General features: G+C 58.1%; 1 protein-coding gene across 2 annotated transcripts in view; it reads left to right on the forward strand.

Annotated features, from left to right (window-relative positions):
* The first annotated feature begins 230 nt into the window (after positions 1–230).
* Positions 231–19,040, forward strand: part of KCNJ12 (potassium inwardly rectifying channel subfamily J member 12) — a 43,100-nt gene continuing 24,290 nt past the window's right edge. The window contains exon 1 of one of the 2 annotated variants that reach the window (XM_030924261.1): positions 231–756. The gene's annotated coding sequence lies outside the window, so the exon portion shown is untranslated. The remainder of the gene's footprint in view (positions 757–19,040) is intronic. The other variant, XM_030924262.1, reaches the window with a different exon arrangement.

Raw genomic sequence — 19,040 nt, forward strand, 5'->3', positions numbered from 1 at the left:
TGTGTGTGTGTGTGTGTATGTGTGTGTGTGTGTGCGCGCGCGCGCGCGTCCCAGTGCGCAAGTGGCTGGCGGTGTATGTGTAGGGGGCGGCCCGGGACTAGGAGGGGCTCCGGGCCAGGCCGGAGCCGTGGTAGGCGGGTGCAGCGGCGGCGCGGCGCGGCGCGGCGCGGGGCGGGCGTGCTTTCCGCGGAGAGTTAGAGGAGTTGCCGAGCTGAGCTCCGGTGGAGCGAGGCGCTGAGCTGGGTGCGCGCCGAGCCTCTGCCTCCCGCCGCCTCCTCGCCCTCCATTCCTCGCTCCCCGTCTTCTCCGGGCCACGCCGCCACTGCTGCCGCCTCCCTGGGAACAGTAGCCGGGGGAGGGGGACTGGCGCGGTCGGAGCCTGAGCGGAGGTGCGGGGCGCCCAGGCGTAGGGGAGCTCGCCGGGCCCTGCCCGAGATCAGATAACAGCCGGCGGGGGAGGGGGTGGGCCGGCAGTGCTCACAGCCGGACCCAGGGACCGACGCCAGCCGCCCCGGCCCGAGCGAGCGCCCAGCGGCCGGGGGCGCCGTCCAGGCGCGCGCCCCCGACCCGTGGCTGGACCAGGGCGATCCGCTTTGCGGACAGACGCGCCCCTCGGCATGGAGCGCCCCGGGGAGCTGCCCTGAGGCGGTGGCGGCAGCGGCGGCGATGCAGCCAGCGCGGCAGCTGCCGGGGCCAGGAACGGCCGCCCGGAGCTGGGAGGACGCCGAGCGCGCCGCGCCCGGGCCACTGACCGAGGTAAGTGCGCGGCCGCGGGCGCATGGTCCCTCCCGGGCCCGGCCCCAGTTCCCTGCAGGCCGCCCCCCGCCTCTAGCCCGGTCCGGAGCGAGCACGAGGTGGTGCAGCAACAGGGAAGGTGGAGCGGGAGGGTGTTTTCTTCCTCTCGTTTTCATTTTTTTTCCTCCCTTGGTGAGACATCGGAGGAAATGCTGACTGCGAGCTTTTCTTTTCCTGCCATGTCTCTGGCTACCACCACAAGGAACTTTGCTCCTGGCTAACCTTCGTCCTGGGGGGAGCTCCAGGAAACTTTGAGGAGCCCTCGGCCCCCCTCTGGCTGGTTTGCACGAGGGGGCTCGGGAGGGAGCGTGCGGAAGCACTCTGGCGCGCGGCACGGGTCCTACGCGTGACCTTCCCGGAGACCCCGCGATCGAGGTGGGGCTCGGAGGTGGGCGCCCGGGCTATATGAGCCGCCCAGAGAATGCCTGCCGTCAGAGACCTGCGGGTCCTTGGAGTCGTGTCTCTTTCTCACCTCCCGTGCTGTAATGGAGTAAAAATATTCTGGAAATGATTCCATGCCAGCAAGTCAGCCAAGTCCAGAGGCTCCCTTTTGCTTTTAGAAGTCGGCCTTGATCTCCGAGGGGATGGCCGCTGGCTGAGAAGCTCCGGGTTTCGGGGCCAGGGTCCACCCTGCGCGCGCATGGCCTCTCCGGGTGCCCTGGGGGAGCGGGGCGGGAATCTGGGGCTCTTGGGCAGAGGCAGCTGGGGTGGGGCGCTCTTGGGGGGTTTAGATGGGAGTTGAGGCCCAAGCGAGTGTCTGTGCCTCGGTTTTGATCCAGCGTGCTCATGTCATGTGAATATTTTAAAACCTGTGATCGGAATGGGGGTCAAAGTGTTTCTCTGGGGACGGTCTTGTTCTGGGAGGTTTTCCTGCCTCCTCACAGCCTGGACTCGCCGGCACCTGGGACCTCCCCCTCCCCATTTCCCAGGGGGCGTTCCCATCTTAGAGTGCCGCGCTGCCTGTGGCCATTTCTAGTTTCTTTTTTGCTCCTCTATACCCAGGTTCGAGCCCTGCAATAAAGCGCTGGGGGACCTCCTGGCCCCCACATCTGAGCCCCCAAACCCGGGTTCACAGTCTCCGTCTCCCAGAGCGCCGAGGCGCCCACACGCCGTTGAAATCGGCAGCCGCCTTTGGAAGGTGCGAACCGGGGAGGCGTTAGCCTTGGGCCTAGCCTTCGCCCCCTCTGAGATGCCAGACGAGGGCCAGTCCCTGGCCACGGGGCTGGACCTCAGCCTCCCTCGCGCTGCGCTGCACCTCCGCGGCCCCTCCTCGCGCAGCTCCGCCCTGGACCGCCGCCCTGTGGCGGGCGAGGGTCAGGGAGGGGAGGTCCAACTCAGCCCTGGGCGCCACCGGAGGCTTGCTCTCTTTTTGAGGGGTACTCCCTCTTGTATTCTAAGAAGAGCCCTGCAGTGTCACTGGGAGCCCCCCCAAGAGACTTCTCAGCAAAGTCTGCCCCTCAGTTCTCTGGTGGCACCTCTGACCACACAGGGGACCCGAGGTTGGCCGCTCTAGGAGGGGGACCCTGGGCCTGCCATTTGGTGGGGCCAAGCCCCCCGAGAGAGAGCAGGGAGTGAGGGGGGAGGGCACTCACTCGCGCATCCTGGAGACAAGGAGGGTGGCTCCAGAGTGCTGGGCCACAGGGACACCCCTCTTCTCCATTGGAGCGCCACTGTGGGCATACAGTAGGCAGTCTGTAAATGCTGGCTGTTGACCCAGAGCTGGCAGGTAGGGACTCCAAGTCCTGTATCACCTCGTTTTTCCCCTCCCAGGGGAGGGCATGGTTGACACCCCCCATCCCCGGCACTGAAGGGGTGGAGCCTTCTCTGGGAGGGGCAGGACCTGAGCTGTCAGTCCATCTCTGGACACTTCCCCTGAAGCTAGCCGGTCAAACCCCCATAGTGTTTCCAGGCTGCCCCGGAGAGGACCCCTCCAGGATTGTGCCTCAACTGTGCTGGAAGGAAGAGATGCCTGGGAAGTGATGGAGGGGTATTGCCTAAAGCCACACAGTGGGTTAGATTTGGACAGATGCCTTCACCTAGCTCTCTCCAGGCCAGGGACTTACCCCGCCAGGCTTCCTGCCCCAGAGCCATGGTGTCCCCATCCCTGGGTCTCCTTGAAGCAGGACAAGGTAACACTGAGTGACCCTGCAACAGCAAAACAATAATGACAGCAGTGATAACAGTAGTAACAGCAGCAGCACCTGCAGCTCTGCAGCCCTGGGGCGGGTTCTGCCTATGGGCAGTTTTCTCTGCCTATAGCCAGGCCTCCAGTACTCTAGGCCACAGTTGGCGTACCAAGCATGGCACCCGGAGGCCTTGGCATACAGCTGGGGCGGAAGTGACTGCATCATTACTGTCATCAACCTCTGTGGCCCTTGCCAGGTTCCTAGGCAGAAGGCTACTGGTACACACGGTGCCCACCCAGTGGCCACCCTCACCCCCCTGCTCCCAGGCCCAGCTCTGGGCAGGGCCCTTCCTCCAACAGGTGCAGTTGGTGCCTGTGGCTGGGCCGTGGCCAGGGCTTTACTGTGAGCGACACATGGGCACACCTGCCCCTCCCCTGGGCCTGCCCTTGGAGCCCTGCCATAGGCTGGCATGGAGGAGAGTCAGGGAGGGGGCAGCTCATGGGCAGCAGGAGGGGTGGAGGCTTGGCCAGCCACATGGAAGGTGCAGTGGGCAGGGGCTCAGCCCCATGGGATGGCTGTGCCAGGAACTGGCAGCGTGATGGGGACACAGCAACAGGGAAAGGCTAAAGATGAAAGAGAGCCGGCCTGAAACTGGGCCGTGTGCAGGTTGGCCAGAGCTTCAGAGGCACCATGGGGTTGGGGGTGTGGGGGGCTGGCAGAGGCAGGTGGGTTTTCTGAGGTGCTGGGCTTGGGGCAGGACCAGAGTCCCCGCTGGGCACTGGCCAAGGACCCAGCCCTGGGTCAGCTGACTTAATTTCCTAATGGCCTGCCAGTGCAGAGAGTGGCATCAGCTCTGCTGTGCAGACAGGGATTGGAGGCCCAGGGAGGCACCGGAGGCAGCAGCCTGTGGGGCTCAGACCCAGAGCCCTGGTGCTTTCCCAGGGACAGAACTGCACCTTCCTCCATTCCACAGACACGCCGCTCAGGGGCACTTGACTGCCAGGCTAGCTTTCTCCCTGCCTTACCACCTGGCAGGTCCCACACAGGGCCTGGGGCCTGTGTGCCATCCCAGCTCCTGAGAGCTGTATTCCTTGGACCTAGTGAAGCCCTGGCACACAGTAGGTGCTCAGTAAATGCTCGATGATTCCATGTCTGGACTGCTTCTTCCAGCCACAGAGGCCTCGCTGTGCTGGCGAGAGGTACGGGGGCTGAGTTCTGGGGCTGCAGACCCCAGGCCCTATTGCCTAGCTGTGGCCCCTGTGCAAAGTAGGCATACAGAAGTGCTTAATAAATGGACATTGCATATGGGGAGACCCAGCCCCTGCCCTCAAGGATTTCACTCTCTCAGAGGAGACTCTTGGACAGACTCGGGGGCAAGAGAGACAGGTGTTGCACCCAAGATGGGGTCACTCTTCCTGGCCACAGTTCATCATCTGTGAGGCGGGACTGGCTCCCAAGAACGCCCAGGATGGGGCAGTAGGAATGTGAGACTTGGAGTGTGCCTCTGGGAGTTGGGGGTGGGGAGGGGATGGTCTCAGTAGAAATGGATGTGTGGAGAGAGGGATCTGGGAAGGAGGCGTTGTGAGCATTTGTGGAGCCAGAGCCTGGGGAACTCATCATGTCCCCATCCAACCTGCCCTTGGGCATGTGGGGAAGCAGGCCCAGGGCAGGGCAGTGATTTGCTGCAGCAGTGGGCCCCAGACGCCAGTGGGCCCCGATGCAGGCCTCCTGTTTCCTGGTGCATCCTCAGTGTCCCTCAATCCCCACCACCACCACTGGTGCTCCATAGCTCACCCCTTCCTGCCTGGCTGCTGAAGTGGCAGCATGAGGCTGTGGGGACCTTGGGGATCCCTGCCCAGTCCTCTAATTAGCCTTCAGCCATGCATCATTGGACATGGTTCCATTTGCTTGGCCAGATAGGAGTGGAAGCCCCTTTCTCAGCTGCCCCAGGGAGCAGTTCTGCCTTGGCTGTGCATTAATGCTGTCCTAGGATCGGTGGGCACAGCTTTCTGGATCCTGCCTGACTCCCCCCACCCACTTAGACTGAGCCCTCCCTCCTGCTTGGGCAGCCAAAGCCTCCCTCTCCTGCCCTCATCTGCAGCCCAGGCCTCTTTGAAGGACTCAGGCTTGGAGAGGGCCAGGGAGCAAACAATAAAGCTTGTGGAGTGGAGGCTTCTACCAGAGCCTCTCTGGGCCATTGTTCCTTGAGCACCTACTATGTGCCTGGTGCACTCTGGGTGTCAGGGCCCTCTGTTGATTCCCACCACACTCCTCCCTGGGACCCTCAGGGCCCTGCACAGTCTGGCCTCACTTCCAGGACTCTTGCTCCCTTCCCGGGGCCACCCTTCTGCCTGCCCTGCTGTGCTTCCAACAGATCAGGCCTACTCCTACCTCAGGACCTTTGCATGTGCTGCTGTCTCTGCCTGGAACGCTCTTCCCCAGATCTCAGCATGGCCCCTCCCTCACCGCCTTCGTGTCTTGCCCAGATGCCACCCTCTCTCCAAGGCCTCCCCTGATTCCCCTGTAGGACACTGCAGCCTCCCTTTCCCCCATGTTCCTTTTCCTGCTTTATTTTTCTCTGTAGAACTTAATGCTATCTGCAACAATATGTTTTATTTGTTGATCTTGTTTACTGTCCATCTCTCCCTTGGAATAGGATCTCTTCTTTTTGGACCTGCTCTACCACAGCTGTGTCTCCAGTGCCTAAGCGGTAGGCAGGAGATGGCAGGTGCCCAGTAAACACAGAGAGTGAACTGGCTGCTTCAGCCATGCCTGGTGCCTGACATGCAGTGAGTGCTTGGTAGCAACGGTAGCCAGCATTGTCAGCCCATTCTGCAGATGAGAAAACTGAGCCTCAGAGAGGTCACTGTCCAAGAACTGTGGCGCTTGTCGGTGGACGTAGCTGGATTCTGACCTTTTCTCTTAGTCTTTGGCCTGCCGTCTCTCTGTCTGGCTGAGCGGGAGGGAGATGGGGCTTCCTTCAGGCCCCCGCTCTGGGTGGAGTACTTTAAGTCTGTAGCCTCACTGCTGCAAGCTCCAAGCCCTGCTGTGTCTCCTAGTACTTGACCTGCTTCAGCTCACGATGTCCCTACCCCATTCCTTCCCAGGATCACAAGCCATTCCCATTGCAGATCCCAGCAAACTGAGGCCTGGGGTGTGGGGCCTCTCATATCTCAGCTGATGGCTGAATCCTTTCTCCTGCCTTCAGCACACATGTGTGGAGGGCGACTGAGGGGGTGGGGCTGGCAGGGAGGGGACAGTGACTCTGTTTCTTGCCCAGTTAAGCATTCCAAACTCCCAATGGTCATTGAGTTTCATGTCAGTGCATTTCACCTCTCCTTTCCAGTCTTTTTTTTTTTTTTGAACAGGACACCCAGGTTTTAAAATGTTTAAAAATGTTTACGATTTGCAATGATCAACTCTAGTGGCTTTAGTGACCAGCAGTGATCACTTCTGCAACTATAGAGACTGGAATGCCTTCTGCTTGCCTGAGCACAGCCTGTCCCTCCTCCTCTGTATGTCCATGTTGCTTCAGAAAAGACAGGGCTGGCGGCCCCTTTTGTGGGGAGCAGACAGGTTCTGGTCCTGGGCCTCAGCCAGGTGTGCCCGGTTGGCCAGGTGTGTGGCCAGGTGTGCAGACGTGGGGAATTGTCTCCTGAGGCTCACTTGGGGAGTGGGGGCAGAAAAGGAAACCAGGTAACATGGGGACTGGCAGCAGGGATACTTCGCAGCCCTCCCTGCTTCCACCCCAGTGGGCAGCCTGAGGCCGGAGAGGGTCCCCACAGCCTGAGGTCACACAGTTCCCAGAGGAAGGCTGGGGCGCAGCCTTGAGGCCACAGACCCTCTGTCCCTAAAGCCTCCAGGCAGCTGTTTGGGGACTTGACAGGGGAGGGGCTGGGGAGAAGGGAGTGTGTGGAGACTGGGATGTGTTTGATAGAGAGGCAGAAAGGCCGGGGGCAGGAGAGGTCAAGGGGGATAGAGTGGCCTGGTGGCCGGAGGCGTGCCCTTGCCCCTGCCCGCCCCACTTGCTCCAGCTGCAGCCGGGCCCGAGCTGGCGGCTCCAGGCCTGCAATTCTCCAGCACTTAAAGCAAAAATAAATCGCTGCCAGCAGCTGGCGTTCTGTGTGGCAGCAGCCGAGCCGCCCCCGCCCCGACCCTCTGCCTCGGGGCTTCTGGTTCCAGGCCAAGTCAGGCTTCCATTCAGGCCTGGGGGCTACCGAGGCCAGGGAGGGCCCAGGAGAGCTTGGTGTGGCCAGAGGGGGCGGGTTCTGGCCTGATCACAGGGAGGGCAGAGGCAGATGGAGACCTGGGGCTTTCAGGGGTGCTGGGATCTGGGGCAGGTTGGGGATGCTCAAAAGTGGGGCTTCTGACAGTCTTGGGTCTTGTGGAAATAAGGCCTGGGAGGGGCAAACTCAGGGGTCATAGCCACCTGTTTGGCCCTGGGGATCCCCATTCACAAGCCACCCCCAGCCTGTCCCCTGGGTGTCCCTTTCTTTCCATCCCCTCCATTCCCTTCCCAGAGAATCCTAGAGGTCCTAGAGGTCAGGTATTTGCGTGGTGGGCTTTGAGGATGCAGGAGTTTGGCCTCATTCCTGAGCTCAGCAGGTGGCTGGGGATGTGGCCTGCACAAGACCCCTGCCCTGGGGGGCTGACATCTCAGTGGGTGGGGCAGGATGAAATAGACAAGAAACACATGAGCCATCACAGACATTGTCATATTTTGTTGAATATGACAGTTTTTAATTATAAGAGTGCTATGTGCTCACAGTAAAGTGATAAACAGTTGCAAGGGGAAAAGTGAATTTCTCCTTCTCACCCCCTGCCTCCCCTACCCCCAAAGCTTCATGTCCTTACGGTGACCATCATTAGCCTTCTGGGTTTCTCAGTGCTTATGCAGACGTGAATATGTAAATAGAGGCATAGAAATGTGCTAACATTTAAGTTGCCTTTGTTTTTTTATTCATGTGGGATCATTGCATACATGTCATGGCATCCCTTGCACCATGCACGCTGCTGTGTGGTGCCGGTGCCCACTGGACCCAGGGGTCTCATCCTGTCTTCCTGGGCGTGGATTGAGGACTGAGTCTTGGGACCATAGGATCTTTGTGGCATCTGAATGCACAGAGCCACCGAAGTCCGTGAGTCATGGGTTCTTTTCGTTGTCATTTTAGCTGCGTTGAGACAGAGATCCTGGAATTGCAGGATTGGTTGCTGTAAGTACCAGGAGAGGTACCGAGTCCTCGCCTGGGTGTCTCCTCCCTCAGATCCCTCTGGGAGTTGGAATAATCCAGATCCCCTGCCTCTATCCCCAGAGCTCAGAGGGTCTGGGGGGCTTGGGAGTCGCAGCCCAGCCCATGCTGCAGTCAAGCCCCCTAGGGCTTTGGGACCTCTGGGCAAACTGGCTCCCACTCAGGGCGGAGTAGATACGCTGGAGCTCGGAGGGGAGGTGCTCACCGCTGCGCCCGCTGGGGTCCTTGCCTCTCTTGCTCCCTTAGCCCTGACCTCCTGGAAACAGGGTCACTTGCTCTTTCACTGTCTTCAGGCTGGGGCAGGCCTCTGTGTGGGGAATGTCACTTTGACCTGTCTCCAAGCTTCCGCATCTCAGTGTCTGTCCCCTCCTTGTCATGCCTTGGAACCTGGCCTGAGATGCAGCAGGATGGTCCCGCCTTGCTCTACCAGGGCCCCTTATTAGAAAGGATCTGATACACTGATTGGGAGAGTGACCAGTCTGTGGTCACTCTCAGTATCTGTCGCAGTGTCTGTGGGGATCAGATAAACCTGGCGCCCTTCTTTTATGAGCCTCAGTTTCCCTGTTTGTGAAATGGGGAGGCAGTCTGGGCATCTGTTCTCTCCTCCCCTCTGGGCTTGGGCACTGCAGGCAGGACAAGGCAGCTTCCTGGCCTCCCTGATCCCCACTCTGCCGTGTGGCCGGAGGCTCAGCCCTGCCATCACCTCGGCCTGCTGGGCTGCAAGCTGTCAGCAGCACCTGCCCAGCCGGAGCAGCCAGGTCCCTCCCCAGGCCCTGGGAGCCTTGAGGACCACTAGAGGCAGTGCCCCAGGAGGCAACCGTGGAGTGGCCGAGGCCCTCCCTGGGGGTTGTGTAATAGAGCAGACCCCGCTGCCCTCCTCTTCTCCTCTGTGGGGTGGAGGCTGGCCTGGGCCTTGCCAGCACAGCCTCCAGGCCACCCATGGGTCCTGGCCTCCATCCCACGGCAGATGCCCTGACTGCAGCTCCAGGGCCCATGACCAGGCTCTTGGTGGCCTTAGGACCTGCTGCCACTGGGTGGGGATGCCCCAGATCAAAGGCAGTTAATAGAGAGGAGACTAGGAGGACAGTGGGTGGGGTGCAGGAGCCCTGGGAGCCTCAGTGTCCTCCCATGTGAAATGGGAACACTAGATAAAGTGGGTTGGGCAAACCCACACACCTATCATTGCATCTGGGTTGTGGAAGGAGCACTGGGGCGGGAGTCTGGCAGCACCACCAACCAAGTCCAGTAAAGAAAGCAGAGGCAGGGATCAGAGGGCGGCAAGCTAGTGAGACCCTGTGTTGGTTTCCTGCTGCTGCCACCATAACAGACTGGGTGGCCTAAAACAGTACAAATGCGGCATCTGTTCTGGAGGCCAGATGTCTGAAACTGGTGTCTGCAGGACTGGTTCCTCACGGAGCCTCTGAGGGAGAAGCCGTTCTGGGGCTCTCCCCCCGCTTCTGGGGGCTCCTGGCAGTCCTGGCATTCCTCGGCTTGTGGGCATCACTCCAGTCTCTGCCTCTTGTCTTCACATGGTCTCCTCTCCCTGTGCTTTCTCTCCCTCTCTTCTCTCTCGCTCTTACTGTTTTGAGATAGTCTCGCTCTGTCAACCATGGCTCACTGCAGCCTGGAACTCCCAGGCTCAAGTGATCCTCCTGCCTTAGGCTCCCAAGTAGCTGGGACTACAGATGTGCACCACTATGCCTGGCACATTTTTTATTTTATTTTATTTTTTTAAACTATTTTTTTTTTTTTTGATATGGAGTCTCCCTCTGTCGCCAGTTTGGAGTGCAGTGGTACGATCTTGGCTCACTGCAACCTCCGCCTCCTGGGTTCAAGAGATTCTCCTGCCTCAGTCTCCTGAGTAACTGGGACTACAGGTGCACACCACCACGCCCAGCTAATTTTTTTATTTTTAGTAGAGATGGGGTTTCACCATGTTGGCCAGGATAGTCTCGATCTCTTGACCTTGTGATCCACCTGCCTTGGCCTCCCAAAGTGCTGGGATTACAGGTGTGAGCCACTGCGCCACTGCGCCCGGCCAAATTTTTAATTTTTTTTTTTTTTTTTTTGTACAGACTGAGTCTCACTGTGTTGCCCACGCTGGTCTTAAACTCCTGGGTTCAAGCAGTGCTCCTGCATCAGCCTCCGAAAGTGCTGGAATTACAGGTGTGAGCCACTGCACCAGGACCTCTACTTCTAAGGATGCTTGTCATTGGATTCAGGGTCCACCATAATACAGGATGATCTCATATCCAAACTCTATATTTGCAAAAGCTCTTTTCATCCGAATAAGGTCATATTCACAGGTTCTGTGTGGACATCTCTTTGGGGAGGGCACCATTCAGCCACTACTCATGGCCAACACAGATACGCCACCCTGCATCCTTTTTCTCTTTTAAGAAACGTGCTTTTCACTTGGGAGGCTGAGGCAGGCAGATCACGAGGTCAGGAGATCGAGACCATCCTGGCTAACACGGTGAAACCTTGTCTCTACTAAAAATACAAAAAATTAGCCAGGCGTGGTGGCGATCGCCTGTAGTCCCAGGTACTTGGGAGGCTGAGGCAGGAGAATGGCGTGAATCCAGGAGGCGGAACTTGCAGTGAGCCGAGATCGCACCGCTGCACTCCAGCCTGGGTGACAGAGCGAGACTCCGTCAAAAAAAAAAAAAAAAAAAAAAAAAGAAAAGAAACGTGCTCTTTTTTAGAACCATACTTTGGAGACATCGAGCGCTGGGGTGAGGTGTTTTGGGATCAGCTACCAGCAGTGCATCCTCGGGCGGGTTTCCCATTTCCCAGCTGCCCTGTGTCTCAGTTTCCTCACCTGGGAAGTGGAGCTCTGAATGGTCCTTCCCCTGTTGGAGGGTGTGGGAGATGACATCTTGTATTGTTATATCCGTGAACAACTGGTTTGAACATCTAACTGGTATTTCCCGCAGGAGTCTGGATTTCTGCTTAGTCAATCTGCCTCACTGATGCGCTTACTATTAGGTTTCCCTCCAACCCTCAGCTGTCAGTGATGTAATGCTGCTGGAATACCTGGACACAGAGGTCCTCCGGCCCCGGCTGTCCAATAGAAAGTTCTGGAAATGGCCTGTTCACTCGAGGGACTGTGCCTTTGTGGTTTTGAAGTGTCACCGCTGTGCGCCCAGAGGGTCGTGCTGGTTGGTTGCCCCCTTGGCAGAGTCTGTGTGCCCTGGGTCCCTACCTTCCACTCCTCCCACTGAGGCCACTAGTCCTGGCCGTGAAGATGGCACCCCCGCTGCCATCGTTTTGCTTGACGTCTCCTTTGTTTTAGAGGTGTAGTGGCTTTTCAAGTTAAAACCTCTTGTAGTTCCATTTCTGGCAGCTGCCGGCTCCTGCAGGGAGGGTGTTTCCTGACCTTATCCTTCCTGGCGGAGAAGCTCTCAGGGAGTGGGTGGGATGCCCTGGCCACATGCCAGCCCACTCTCATCCTCCTGGGTCTCTATGGCTCACCCAAGGATGGGGAGCAGCAGCCTCACTTCACAGATGCCTGAACGGGGCGTCGGGAGGACCTGCCATACCCCATCCCATGCCAGTGTTCCTGCCTGTGCATGGAGCCCGAGAGTGGGGCTCCTCACTGCCTGGAGGGAGGCGCTGGGATCACACCTGTGACCCCCTTGCCACACCCTAGTCCCTCTGGAGGTGGGTGTAGGGGGGATTGCTGTAATGCCCCTAGGCCAAGGGAGCCTGGGTGTCCTTGGCCCCCTCCTGTGGCTCCCAGTTGCCACCAGGAAATTTGGGAGCCCCAGCAATACGAATGGCCCGGTGGTGAATCCGGCAGCCTGTGGTGTCACCGGGTGCCTTTATTTCTCAGGAAGCAGTGTGACGTCGTGCTGAGGCTTGGCACCCAGAAACAATAATGAAAATGACTGCTTACCCGGCGGCGGCTGGTGCCAGGCGCTGTGCTCAGTGCTTTCCCGAACATTATCTCACTTAATTCTCAAAATGTCCCAGCCAGACAAGGAGTGGGGCTTGAGAGATGGGGCCACTGGGGGAGGTGGTGGCCAAGTCGAATTTGAACCCCAATCGGGAAGCCTCAGTTCTCTGAAGAAGGCCCCGCTGGGCTCCCTCATGAGGGAAGATAGAGACGTCCTGGGTCCGGGATCCAGGAGGTGTCTTGCCGCTGAGATGTCTCTGTCTTGGAATGGCAGTGCTGGGCATGAACTGGGGGCCTGCAATGACACGGGCTGCTCTCCTACCCCCATCTGCTGTGTGACATGAGGTAAGCCACATCACCTCTCTGAACCTCATTTCCCTACTGTGAGAAATGGAGCCAAATTTACCCCATTTAAACTGTAGTTGTGCGGGGAGCTTGCCCGGCCAGGCGTTAGGCTGTTTCAGAATTCCAGATGACGGGGTCTGAATCCTGACATTCACAGGTGGAGAAAAGGAGGCTGGGAGAAGGGGAGGGACTGCCCGGAGCCTTGCCTCCCACCTGTGACCTCAGCCACAGAGCATGGCTGGTTCAGGCGCCTCTTTCTTGCCCCCAGATCAAGCTAGGAGGACAGGCCATTGCCTGAGCATTGCTGTGTGCTGGGGGCACAGGCAGGGAGAGACCCTGTTCTCAGGCCTGCCCCTTTGCCTGTTCCCTAGAGGTGAAACGGCCTCTCTCCATGTGCACCGCATCCCGGAGCCCCCGCCCCCTGGCTGAGCTCAGGCTTCCCATGAATCTGTGGGTCCTGTGTGATGCCACAGGTTGTGGTGGTAGCTTTGCTGCTTGGGGAGTAAGTCGATGACTCGCCCACTCACTCATTCACTTAACTTCGGGGACCCCCAGTCCTGAGGGGAAAGCAGCTGTTCGCTCAGAGCCCCATGGCTGAGTGGAGGTCTCTGCAGAGGGTGGTGCCGCTGGGGGGCAGGGATGGTTTCCTGGGGAAGAGGCCCTGGATCCTGGCCCCATGGGGGGTTTGGGGGCTGCTGTGGCACCAGTGTCCCTCAGCACCAGTGTTCAGCTCAGGGGAGCCCTTAGAGAACCTTTCAAAACCATCCCTGGGCCCTAGGCAGAGAGGGCCCCAGCCACGTGCTTCCTAGCCCTCCCTGTGACATGAAGGGAGCAAGACTTAAAGGGCACGAAACCCCGAGTCCAACTGCGGGCTTGCTGCTCAGGGCTGGCCATCAGCCTTGCCTCCCCTTTCACTGCACATCCTGCTTCTGAGCTGGGGTGCTGGTCCCAGACCCTCCTCCTCCTGCCTCGTTCTAGAACCCACTCTCTCTTCCTTGGGCCTAGCCGCCAGGCCCCCACTCCTGCGCCATTCCTGGCTTTCTCCCTCAAAGGTTCCTGACTCCCCACCAGCATGGTGATCACCTCTTTCACTGAGAAAATCGAAGAGAATTTCAACTCATGCCCATCACAACTCCCCTCCCCATGATGGACTGTCACTCCTTACCTACAGGGCCCACCCCTCTTGCCTACCCAAGGCTATCGCTGTCCCAAGTCTCCCTCCCTCCGCTGGACCCTGCACTACACCCTGGTTGGGAGTGAATCCTTCCGACAGTGACAATGAAGGGCCCACCAGGACGGGCACTGCTCCCCAGGCCCCAGGACGCTGCAAGGCACAAAACAAAGTCCTGCCCCACAGAGCTTCTGTGCCAGGGGACCACTGGCCATAGACTCCATGGGACAGGGACTCGCTTCCGGAGAAGGGGCCCAGACCCGCATGGAGTCAGGGAGGGAGCTGGGAGGGCATCCGAGGGAAGCAGGGCCGGTGGCCAGAGGTGGACGGAGCCTGACCAAGGGGCCGGGGCACGGGGACGGGGAGGGGGAGCAATTGCAGGGTCTGGAAGCTGCAGCAGCATTTCTGGTTTTCTTTCTTTCCTTCCCTCCTTTCTTGTAACAATAAGCATTTCCTCCCGCTCCCTGGTCCAGAGTTTGGTTGTGGCTCTGCTGAGCTGCTGTGAGGAGTTGGGCTTGCATCTGTCAGGCTGAGGTTGGTTTCAAATCTCCTTTGTGTGTCTCCTCCCAATTTTTTTTCTTGGAGGTGAAATTCAATTTTTTTTTTCTTGGAGGTGAAATTCACATAAGATGAAATTAGCCATTTAAAAGTGAACAATTCAGTGGTATTTAGTGCATTCACAATGTCATGCAGCCATCACCTCTGTCTAGTTCCAAAGCCTTTCTACCACGCAGAAAAGAAGCCCTGTCCCATTGGCAGTCACTGCTGGTCCCCACCCCATCCCCTGGCAGCCACTAAACCACTTGCTGTGGCTGTAAATCTTCCTAATCTGGACATTGTGTGTGCGTGGGGCCCTGCACCGGCAACCTTCCATGGTTGGCTTCTCCATCTCCGTCATGTCCTCCAGGCTCGGCCCTGGTGTGCTGTGCATCAGCACCACCTTCCTTGCTATGGCTGAGGGATGCCTGGGTGTGGATGGACACACTCTGCCTGAGCATTTGTCAGTGGTGGACACTGGGCTGCTCAGCCTTTGGCACCTGTGAACGGTGCTGCCACGGACATGGAACACAGGTTCCCCTGCATGCTGGTTTCTAGGTCTCTCCATGTACCTAGAGGTGAAGTGGTTGGGCCTGCAGCAGACCCGCCAAACTCTGGAGGGGCTGTTACCTTTGGAAGAGACTCTGACTCCAGGGCACCCTCCCTGTACCCCTCCAGCCTGCGTTATTGCTGTACCCCAGGACCACAGAACTCCTCACAAAACTGTCCTGCTGCTCCCCAGATTCTCCTTACGGGCCGTCCCCTGCAATGACTCGGAAATGTTTAGGACAGGGTCGCCAGTCACCTGGTTTGTCTGAACCTGTGCCCTCTGGGGACACCTGCCTTGCGGCGCTCCGCCCAGCCCTCTTCCTCCTCCTCCTCCTCCACCTCTTCTTCGGAGGCCAGGCATCTTCCCATCCATACTCACTCCCTTGCACACCTGTCCTCCTCCAGCCCAAGGTTCATGTCTAGCCCAGGCCTTTCTTCCCCCACCAGCCCAGGTGACATCTCCCCTGGGGTCTGTGGGCACCTGGATCCTACATGGCCAGAACTGGGCTCCCACTTTCCTTGAGCCTGTGGTCCCCCCGCCCCAGTCTCCTTGTCACTGGAAAAGGGGGAAGGCCGAGAACCTCCCCTGCCACCAGGTCTGCCTTGGCCAGTGGGTGGGAGGGCCAAGCGTGGGGTCATGTCTGGCAAGGTGGCCTCCCAGCTGTGGGGCGTTGCATGGCTCCAGGCTACAGGCCGGGGCTCCTCATCTGCAAGTGGCTACAGGAATCCCTGTCTTGCCTCCTGGGGCTGTGGTTGAGGTGGAATCGGGTGACTTAACGCTGAGTGTGATGGTGGGGACTGTGGGCTCCTGGACAACTTCCTTCCCTCTCTCTTGAGCTGCAGTGACTTCGAGGGAGGTGGTCCAGGCTCTAGCAGAGCCTTCCTGATCCTTAGTGTCCCCAGGTGTGAGTGGGAATAAGAAGCTGCCCTACCCGCTGCACACGGCACCACTGGACCACTGGACCTACTGGAGGTGCTGTGTGAAGGGCTTCCCAGAGGTCCAGGCACATAGTAGGTGCTCAGTGTGTGCTCACTTGTGGGTCATGGAAGCCGGCTGTGTTTGTTCCGAGAACCCAGTTCCATGGGCTGGGCCCCCAGGGAAGGACAAATTTGGCCGCTGCAGCAGGGAGCAAAGGCGGACAGGCACACATGTCCCGCAACCCCGCAATCTTCTGCCTCTGGCCCCACCAGGCTGCAGCTGCTTGAGGCAGGGGGCAGGGGGGCAGGGGCCCAGCTGATCCCCACTCCTTAATCATCTTGTTGGCACTTAGGACTGGCAGGAGCCCCACCAGGAGCCCTTGGAAGGGCTCCAAGCCACCTGGTTCCCTTGGCCTGGGAGTGTTGGTTCTATGGGGTGGGGGTTTCATGGACCCCCACCCTCCTCAAGTGGGTTCAGAGAATGAGGCCTGAGACTGGCTGTGTAGATGGGTTGTCTAAATGGCAGACACCTGTGGTCCATGATGGTGGCCACAGCATTTGGGCAGTCTAGACGGGGAGGTGGATTGTGGAGACAGATGGAAGGCCTGAAGGTGGGTGTGGTCAGCACGGTCGGGGCAACCTTGGTGGTGTGAGTACAGGCATAGGCCATGTAGCTGTGTCTGAATTTCGTAGGCAGGGCCGGTGGGGTATGTGTGGAGATGCACAGATGGTGGGAGTCAGGGAGGCCAGGGCAGGAAGATGTGGATAGTGTCCCTGGGTCTGGGAACAGGATGGGCTCCTAACTTCTGCCCCTTCTTGCCCAGTCCCCCACTCTCTGGGGAGGGACCGAGGCTGTTCCCAGGCCTGGGCTGGAATTTTAAGTCCGTGTGCCACGGCCGTACCAATCTCCCTTGCCCTCCCCTGCCCTCCCCTACTGGAAAGGACGTTTGTCAGAAGCTTGTGCTGCTTAGGAGTTTCAGGTGCTGACTCATCGCTTTCTGTGCTTGTCCCCATTTTACAGATGGGGACACCGAGGCTCAGAGAGGTGGAGGGAATTTTCTGGGGCACATGGTGCTTTCTTGAGCCACAGTAGAGGGGTCTGGCTCTGGCTGATGTGACAGCTCTCAGAGGCCCTGCTTCAGGCCCTCAAACAGTCTGAGTTTGTCCCTGAGGTTGGCTGCACCCTGGGGCTGACCTGTTTACCCTGCCCCACTGCTAGAGCCTCTACAGCCCCTGGCCTCTGCATGTGCCCTCCCCTCTGCCTCTGGTATGTTTCCACTCTCGCTTACGAGGCCAGCACTGCCTGCTGGTCATTTATCCAGCTAACCCTGTAATGCCCCTCTGGGAGCCTCAGACCCCCCCATGCAGGTTGAGCTACCAGCAAAGGGTGGAGGCCTGAGGGCAGCATGCCTGGCAGGCCCTGGGTCCTGGGGCTCCACCTCGTGGTTCCACAATTGCTGAGCACCTGTTCCATACCAGGCCCTGGGATTGTCTCACTTAGTCCCCTCGTGGTCCATTTTACAGATGAAGTCACAGGGGCCTGGAAGGCACCATTCAATCCTATGTGTTTGACACCAGCACCAAGTCCCCAGGCCTTCATCGCCCGCCTCCACCCTGAGCAGTAGGGCAAACACCTGGCCAGTGGCCTGAGGCTGAGCGCATCCTCCCAGGGCCACTCATTTGGGCCCATGGAGCATGTGGCCTAAGTTTGGGGCCAAGGGTGCCACTCAGGGCACTGCTGGTCTCTAGTGCTGGCCTCTTATGCCCCACCTACAGGACTCAGACAAAGGAGGACAGGTTGGAATAACAAGGGGTTTGGTCTGGGCCGTGGTCTACCTGAACTGTCCAGTGAAGACTACCTCCTTGGGCCTCAGTGTACTCATCTGTAAAATTATAATATCTATCTCATGGGGATCTCGTCACGTGTCAACTAATGACATTTCAGTCAATGACAGAGGGTGCATATAACAGTGGTCCCATAAGATCACTAAGGGGCTGCGGTATACAGGTGTGCCACTTTTTATCTTTTATACTGTATTTTTGCTGTACTTTTTCAATGTTTAACTATGTTTAGATACACAAATGCTTACAATCGTGTTTCAGTTGCCTACAGTGTTCAGTCCAGTACATGCTGTACAGGTTTGCAGCCTAGGAGCAACAGGCTCCATCACACAGCCTGGGTGTGCAGTAGGCTGTACCATCAAGCTTTCTGTAAATCTCTCTATGATGTTCGCTGAGTGATGAAATTGCCTGATGACACATTTCTCAGCAGGTATTCCTATCGTTAATCGAGGTATGACTGTATGGTACTCAGGAGCTGAGTCTGACACATAATATAGTAAGTGTTCAATAATCCTAAGCTCTCATTATAGATCACTGTTGCTGTTCTGGAAACAGACACAGGGCTTCGGCTCTGTGCCTGCCCTGTGCTGGGTGATGCACTGATTCTGGAGATGAATGAGGACTGGAGGCTCAACTCGAGGCTGAGGGTGGGGAAAGTGAAGACAGAGACTGCCCGATGTGGTCAGGGATGTGGCAGAGAGAAACCCTGGCATAGGTACCCTGGGAGGGGACCAGCCTGGCATAAGGTGTTGGAGGTGGGAACTGCTGGAAGTTCAGTGTTGCCAGGGGTAAACCATTAGAAATTGCTCATCTTATTTCCAGAAATTCTTTCCAGGCCGTGCTGGGGCCACAGCAAGTGGGTCCCTGGAAGTGCTAAGGGACCCCTGAGGGTGGCAGGTCTGGACACAGACCATGACCACATGGGATCCATGGGCTATGTCCTGCTTTAACCCAGTGCCTGGCACAGAAGTGTTGATGACACCTGGGCAAGGTGGTTCACACCTGTAATCCCAGCACTTTGGGAGGCTGAGGCAGGAGGATTGCTTGAGGCCGGAAGTTCAAGACCAGCCTGGGCAACATAGTGATACCCAGCTCTACAAAAATGAAACATTAGCTGGGTTTGCTGGAGCACACCTGTAGTCCTAGCGACCTGGGAGGCTGAGGAAGGAGGATCACCTGAGCCCAGGAGTTCAAGGCTACAGTGAGCTCTGATCAAGCCACTGTACTCCAGCCTAGGTGACAGAGCAAGATCTTGTCTTAAAAAAAAAAAAAAAAGACAGCGCACAGTGACTCATGCCTGGAATCCCAGCATTTTGGGAGGCCGAAACGGGTGGATCACTTGAGGCCAGGATTTCGAGAGCAACCTGGCTGATGTGGCAAAACCTCATCTCTACTAAAAATACAAAATTTAGCCAGGCGTGGTGGCACCTGCCTCTGGGAGGCTGAGGCATGAGAGTTGCTTGAACCCAGGATGCGGAGGTTGCAGTGAGCCAAGATTGTGCCACTACACTCCAGCCTGGGCGACAGAGTGAGACTTTTTCTAAAAAAAGAAGGAAATAGGCCGGGCGCAGTGGCTCAAGCCTGTAATTCCAGCACTTTGGGAGGCCGAG

Source organism: Rhinopithecus roxellana, chromosome 19 (genome assembly GCF_007565055.1).
Source record: "Rhinopithecus roxellana isolate Shanxi Qingling chromosome 19, ASM756505v1, whole genome shotgun sequence".
NCBI lineage: Eukaryota > Metazoa > Chordata > Mammalia > Primates > Cercopithecidae > Rhinopithecus > Rhinopithecus roxellana.